Source organism: Miniopterus natalensis, chromosome 2 (assembly GCF_054644295.1).
Source record: "Miniopterus natalensis isolate mMinNat1 chromosome 2, mMinNat1.hap1, whole genome shotgun sequence".
In the NCBI taxonomy this organism is placed as follows: Eukaryota; Metazoa; Chordata; class Mammalia; order Chiroptera; family Miniopteridae; genus Miniopterus; species Miniopterus natalensis.
In genome coordinates, this window is record NC_142082.1 from 111,140,357 (window position 1) to 111,148,007 (window position 7,651).

Below are 7,651 nucleotides of genomic sequence, written 5' to 3' on the forward strand. Positions count from 1 at the left end.
GAAAGTTTAATTTCTAGCCCAGCCGGGGGTGCCTCAGCTGTTGAACGTCGACCTAGGATCCAGGTGATTGGGGTTCGATTCCTGGTCAGGGCACATGCCCTGGTTGAGGGCTTGATCAGTGACACTCTCTCATCATTGATGTTTCTATCTCTCTCTCTCTCCCCCTCCTTTCCTCTCTCTGAAATCAATAAAGATTTTTTTTTTTTAAAAAAAGAAAGTTTAATTTCTAGAAAACATTTTTTTTTTGAAGCAAACTGGACACTGAAAAAGATGCCCACACATTACTCCTCTGTCACCCACTTTGATACAGAGATCAGGAGAAAACCAGGCTCTCCTTGAATGGTAAAAATGAGAAAATCTCGTGGCATCATTCTGGTGTCATCATGGGAATATACTAGGAGACCCAGGTGCGAAAGAGGAAGCATCTACATGTCTGCTAGAATTTGCTTTTAACAACTGACTTAGTTCATCATTGAAAGTCGCTGGCTCTCTGGTTCCAAGGATTAATGATATGTGCACAACTATCTCTTCTTTTTGCAGTGAATAGGTTCTAAGCCTGGTAAAGACTCTGAGAACAGAATCTTGAACTGGATATGGAGACGTGGGACTTGTATTTAGAGTTGATTGACAGTTACTGCAATTTGGGCACAAAATATTGACCTAGATTTACCTAAAGCTCTCTTCCTAGACAGGTTACCAAAATCAGGAAGCAGTATTTACAGTTTCCTTTTTACTTTTCTTGTCCTAAATCTTGAACTTCTTCTTTGTTTTTTACAATAAACACCTGTATTACATGAGCTAAGAGGGAGGAAGGTTTATTTGCCTTTTCGGGCCTGATTTTCCTCAGCTAGAATTCCAGCTCCTTGTCCTCAAGCACATAGCCACCTGTGTGGCCACAATGGCCTGGTCTTGGACCAGGGCACACAGAAGCTTACCTGCTGCAACTGCTCCTCTAGAAGACTGCTGCTTTGGGCATTCTTTTTTCTTTCATTATATTTCTTCTAAATATTCTTTGATTGTGTTTTGTTTAAAATATCTTCTTCCTCAGGAGTTAGCTTGGCCCCCTTCTTGTGGCCCAGGGGCAGTGTCCAGTGGGACTCATGTCACTGTTGGTAGGGTGTGCTGTCGATGGGCACAATACAATTCTTTCCTAGGGTCTTGGTGCAGACCAGTTTGCAGTTGGGTGCACTGTAGACAGCATCAGTAATCCTTGCTTTACGAGTACAACACCCTGAGCCCCAGGAAAAGTTGCCCATGTCAAACTTCAAGTCACAATACTTCTTGTTTCCTCCCTGCACATGACTGTGTGTATATGCAGTGGGGGCCAATCTTAGTGTTGGCAGCAGGGTGCTCAGCTCATATTTTTGCTTCTTGGGGTAGGACTTTCTCTTGCCCCAAGTCTTTTGGCACTTGTGCCCGTTGTCCCAAGAGATGCTCATGGCTTGGCGCTGGCTGGAAAGCATCTTGGACTTCTAAATACAGCACTCCACTAATGGCTTCTGAATTCTTCCAGTCTTCAGTGAAAATTTTAGGTTCTTTGTGCCTAACTTCACTCTTCTACCTTCTCTCTTTATCTTCTCCATCAGTTCATCATCAGCTCACTCTGATACCTCCCTCTCTCATATCCCTAACCTATGAGGGCAGATTTGGCTAGTTGCTCCCTGAATATCTGTACTCTGCTCATTTCTGAGCCCCAAACAAATTTAAATCAGAAGTGTGCCCAGCTAACAGGTTATACTTTATAGCATCCCTTCCAGTCAGATATAGATATGTGAGTACATTCTGGCCAGTAGGATTAAGTCAAAGTTTTTGGTAAGGATTTTCAGGGAAGCTTCTTTAAAAAATGTCATGCTGCTAAGAAAAATCTGATATTCCTTTCTCTCTTTCCTTCTTTCCATGTTAGAATGTAGATGCCATGTCTGGGTGTCCAGTGGTTATATTAGACAGGAGGTGACTTTGAGGATAGAAACCACATGGATTTGATGGTGAAACAGAAAGATAGGGGAAGACTCTGCAGAGATAACTTAGCAGTCCTGGACTTCATATACCTGGATTTATTTTACATGAGGAAGAATTAAATTTCTTCCTTGGTATACAGCTCATATTTCTAGTATCTGTTTCAAGCTATGGACAAAATTCTTAACTCATATACTGAGAGGGTGGAAAGTGATCTAATGCAGTGTAGGTGATTTACCTCCATGGGTAAGGAGAGGCACCTCAAGCTCTTGCTTACAGAACTATAGAGATTCGCTTCTTACTCTCAGAAATATATTCTGTCCCTTTGGAATCCTAGATTTTCCTGACCTCCTCCCTGGGGATAATTTTACTCTCCTGAATATGGTGTTTTCAGGAAGGTGAACCTGAATTTCTGTATCACATACTGGAATTACATAAGCTACTACAATGACTCTCTGCCATTGTTATTTTGAATCTAATTAAGCATTGCCATGTATACATGCATATGAATTGTTATTATGCTATAATTCAATAAGTACCCCACATACTTTTGTGTGATAGAAGGTTTTTAGGCCAGGAAAATTAACCTGAGAAGAGGCCAGTATGTCCACCATTGAGAAAAATCCCAGATGGTGAAAGCTATTGACCTGCCCATGCTCCTTCTTGGACTGAAAGTGAGCATTGGGAAGGCATCGTAGAATCAATGAAGGACAAGACAGGGGCTTCATGGGAGGTGGCAGAACAGTAGGAATCAAACCCAGTTGTACTTTACTTTTTTCCTTCTTTGAACTGAATGCCCCTGCTTTACTCTGATAACTGAGAAGTCAGTCAAATCTCCTATGGAAGCCACCAAACCCAAAGAAAGCATTTCTTACCCTTTGATTTAAGGATACAAACACTGATACTTTTCCAGATGGAATGATTTCTCCTTGTTAAGACACCATATGCCCAGTTTTTTCACAGAGGTTTGGCAGAATCGGCTATCACTGGGAGGCAACTTCAAGCCTGCAATTCCCAACACAGCAGGCACCTCAGGGAGTCGAAACTTGTGTTCCTTCAGAGTTCTGCCAAGAATAATTATGTCACTAAACAGTCTAACACTTCAAAGTAATTCATGCTCCTCAATGATCTTTTCCGTTAGGCAACAAACCCTGACAGTGGTCAAAAAAATAGGAGCATTCTTTTAGGATTGAGAGAATCCCACAGGATGTATATGTAAGCAGTTTTTCTTTTGTTTGGCTCTCATCAGTCACGCATATGTGATAACATCCACTTCCCAGGATCAGACTTGATAATTGTTTGGTCTCTAAAACACTGTCCAAAGTTACTTGCCTCAGGGTACAGTGTACTGGTCTCTGCCAGTGAAATTCTTCCATGTAGGCAGGTCTCAATATGTCTGTTTTTAGTATCCTTTGATTAGGATCCCACTAGTCTTCGATTTCAAGCAATGCAATCTTTCTGAATTCTAGCTTGAAACTGGCAAATCGATATTCTTCTGCCTTCTGTTGGCCAGAGCAACTCACAAGGCAAATCCAGATTCCATGAATGGGGGAGTAGACTCTTAAAAGAAAATGTTTTGTATATGTTATTGATTTTGGAGAGAGAAACATCAATGTGAGAGAAACATCCACCGGTTGCCTTCTGCATGCGCTTCCACCGGGGATCAAGCCCACAGCCTAGGTATATGCCCTGACCAGGAATCGAGCTGGACCTTTCGGTCTATGAGATGACACTCCAACCAACTGAGCAACCCAGCCAGGGTGGGGGAGTAGCCTTTTGATGGGAAGAGGTTCAAAGTTCCACTGTAAAGGGCATGAAACAAGCAGGCGCAAACAACTGTGTCTGCCGTCAGTCTGCCCAGTGAGTAGCAGGCCGCCGAGGGAGCAGGTGGGACGTGCCCTTATTCCAGCACAGCAGGTCAGGAGACATTCCCAGAGGATGTGACTTATCTGAATCATCATTGTCCCTGAAAGAGTGAAAATAAAAGTCAAGGGAGGGGCAGGCACTTCAAGGCAGAAAGAGCAACCTAAGCAGGACGGAAGTCAAGACACAATACTTGAGAATTATATTGGTCTAGGGCAAACGAAGGAGAGAATCCCCAAACAGGTTTCTAAAACACAATCAGTTTTTTGTGCAATTTGGAAATTTTCTATTCCTTCCATCAAAGGAAATTTCTTTCTTCTCTGATTATTTTGTTACCTAATTTGGCTAAAAAGCTGAAGTTTTTTCTTTTTCCTTTGTGCACAGGTATAGGAAAGCACAACCTGAAAGAATGTTATTTTGGATGTTCACTATACATGGAAATGTCTTCTTGACAGAGTTGTTTTTACAGCTATGTTTTCAAGGACTAATGAACACTTCTCATCCTGAGATAGCCCCGAAGGGGACCATTTAGGATGAATGACATGTGGATAGATGGCTGTCAATCAATCTGTCTAAAAAGCAATTCTCTGAATGTCAGAGGATGGTGAGGAAGACCAGAGGGATTTGAAAAGAGAAAGTATGATTTCTAAGACATTAATATATATTTTTAAATACTCAATATCATGAGAGGGAGGTAGAAGAAAATTCCAACAATTGTTAACTCAGAACTAAAGGACAAATGTGCAATAAAGAAATCAATGAAAAGATTAGTCTGGATGAGATTTCAAAAAACCACTCAATTCCCATTGTATTTCTATTGATTTTTTAAGTTATATGATACTGCACAATTTAAAATGATCTTGGTTTTCATAACTGCATATAAAATATTAAATTTTGTTATGTAATGAAATATTGGCTCCAAACCAGATTAATTTGTCATTTTTTTATGAATGACAGCCATGGGTTCGGAAGACATATGTGCCAGAACTGGAATATTTTCATAATGATAGGAAGATATTGTTTTTGTTGTTGTTTTTGATAATTCTTTTTAGGGTTTTAGCCTTCCATGTCTAGCATTTCCTCCTCCCGGCTGTCCTCACCTATGTCTCTGGCATACCACTAGTATGTCTCTGAGAGTACTTCAAGTTTATTATTCCCTAGATGAAGCTTTTTCTGTCTCTGCAACACCTTTCCACCCAAGCTGGTAGAACCAAACAGTTTCATGTGCAAACACTAAAGCTGGTACTAGTCTCTAAGATCTGTTATCACAACACATTGCACTTATTGTCTCTCTTCATTATTAGACTGCTTTTTTCAAAGGTAAAGTATATGTTTTCTTAATCTTTGTGATTTTTCGTCCTATAATGATGACATAGCAGCTGCCTGATACATACCCCTGGAAGTAACTAACCTATGAGTGAGTGGCTTTCAACAGCAAATGCAGCTTTGAAAGAGATGTATTTGTTTTCATACCAAATAAATAAATAAATAAAACATATTAGCTTAGATGTCTTTTCATTTATTGTTTATAAAGCCATTTCACATTCCTTATCATTCAATTGATACTTACGATAACTACATCATCCTCAATTTGAAAGTAAGAATGCGCAGGTTCACAGTAGGTTATGTGGCTCCATAAAAGAAAAGGTAACTATTCAGCCATAGCCACACACTCCATAGTGCACACTGTGGAGGAAAATAGCCACTAAAATGGGATGGCAGTTCTGCAATTCACTTTTTGTAACATAAAGTTCGGGTCATTTCGGGGGTTGGATTCACTTTTCTTATGTATAAATAAAAGAAGTAGACAATATGACCCCTGAGGGCCCTTTAATTCTGACTTATGAAACCTCCTCGCTCACATACTCATTAAAACTCTGCATCTGGGCACCACATTGTATGACCACTAGATGGCGATGCAGCTTAACCCAGTGCCCAGGCTGCAACCCCGGCGTCCCAGGAAACTGCACTCAGGGCAACTTCCCACAGTCAGAAGTTTTTGAAAGATAGCTGTCTACTATAATTAAGAATTCATCACCTCCCTATCAAATGTGACTTCCTGAATTTTCCCCATGAAGAAAGTGTTTTAAGATGCCAGCCATTCATAAACTCAAGCCAGAGGAAGAATCAACTTGAGGCCAGTGCTAGAACGCAGGTAAGAAGGATGTCATGTAAATGACTGCAAAAAAGTACAATATCCAGGTCAAACTTACCGTAAAAATTTAAAAATCCAGGACTCTGGATCCTCATCAGACTCTAAACTTTATTACTGCACACACCAGGTTTGTCCATTGTAGAATTCTCAAGAAATACACAGCAAACAAATAAATGTACTGAGTATCTGCTAGGAGTAAATAGATGTGACAGTGACTAAGGAAGAGATAGTCACTCTTGTGTTAGAGTTCACAATCAGAATCATATAGTTAGTATGCATTTACTGGACACCTTCTGTGCCAGGCTCTGTGCTAGGTCTCAGGAAAATAGTAGTAATAATGGTTACTATTATTTATTGATTGTTAACTGCCAGGGACTATGCTCAGCACTCTAATACTTAACTCCTTAAATCCTTATGACAACACTACATAGTAAGGATTACTAACCTCCTTTTACAGATAATAGAAAGGAGGCTCGGAGAGATTAAGGAAAATGCTAAGGTCACTACCAAGGTCACTGATTCCTGTTTTTACAATAATGGAAAGACAAGGAGCATACAAATGAGAGAAGAGAGGTACATGCCAGCAAACATAGCAAATATTATTCCGGACGGTAACTAGAAATGCAGTTGGAAACTTTCAGGTCACAATACTTATCCTTGCCTTGATTCTTTAAAATCACTTACACTGGTTCAGAATAGGAAAAAGAGCAGGATTTCTGATTTAAAAAAAAAATTTTTTAAATATCTTTATTGATTTAAGAGAGAGGAAAGGAGAGGGAGAGAGAGACAGAAACATCAATGATGAGAGAGCCATTGATCGAGCCTGTAACCCGGGCATGTGTCCTGACCAGGAATCGAACCCCGATTGCCTGGATCCCAGGTCCATGCTCAACCGCTGAGCCACGTCCAGCCGGGCAGGATTTCTGATTTGTCTCACATTAGCTGTTGTCTACAAATTTCTCATGGATGTGTGGTTTAGGCTGTCTCACTTGGACATCCTAACCCAGAAAATATTACTACCCCAGTTGAAACCATTACTACTGTGCCTGAACCCTGGGAAATATTCTTTTATTGGCAAGATTTATCCAACCTATTGAGAAGCTAGAGAAAAGGCAAAGAGACAAGTTCCCAAAAGTGATATAAGACTCCCTCATCCCAGGTTTATTTGGATCTGTGTTAAAACATAGATATTTTTTAAAGTTTGTATTTCTTCTACCATGTTGTGTAGATTACTTTTAAGGCTAGTCTCAATTTAAATGCTTCCTTTTGTTGATACATATATATGTGTGTATATGTATATACATACATACAGGGTTGGGCAAAAATAGGTTTATAGTAGTTTATATGGAAAATAATATAATAATTAATATATAATAATACAAGAATAAACTCTGTGTTTCACTTACAACTGTAAACTTACCCCCCCCCCCCCGGTATATTCCTATGTTCCTAAGCTGAATGAGACAATTCTGGAAACAAGAAGGAAGAAAACAAAAGAAGTCACTTTGCCCATGACTTATAATATAAAATTGACTGAGAGTCCCATAACATGAAACATTAAAGAACTAAAAACACATCATATTTTTTTTATCACAAGCTAAAATGAGAGAAACAAATCCAATCAAACAACCTCCACCCACAAAAGGTGGAACTTTTTATATGTACACTGGTAGAAGA

The 7,651-nt window shown here is 39.7% G+C and overlaps 1 pseudogene; it reads right to left on the reverse strand.

Annotated features, from left to right (window-relative positions):
* Positions 1–730: 730 nt before the first annotated feature.
* On the reverse strand, positions 731–1,439 carry LOC107538875 (small ribosomal subunit protein eS8 pseudogene; annotated as a pseudogene).
* Between the last annotated feature and the right edge of the window lie 6,212 nt (positions 1,440–7,651).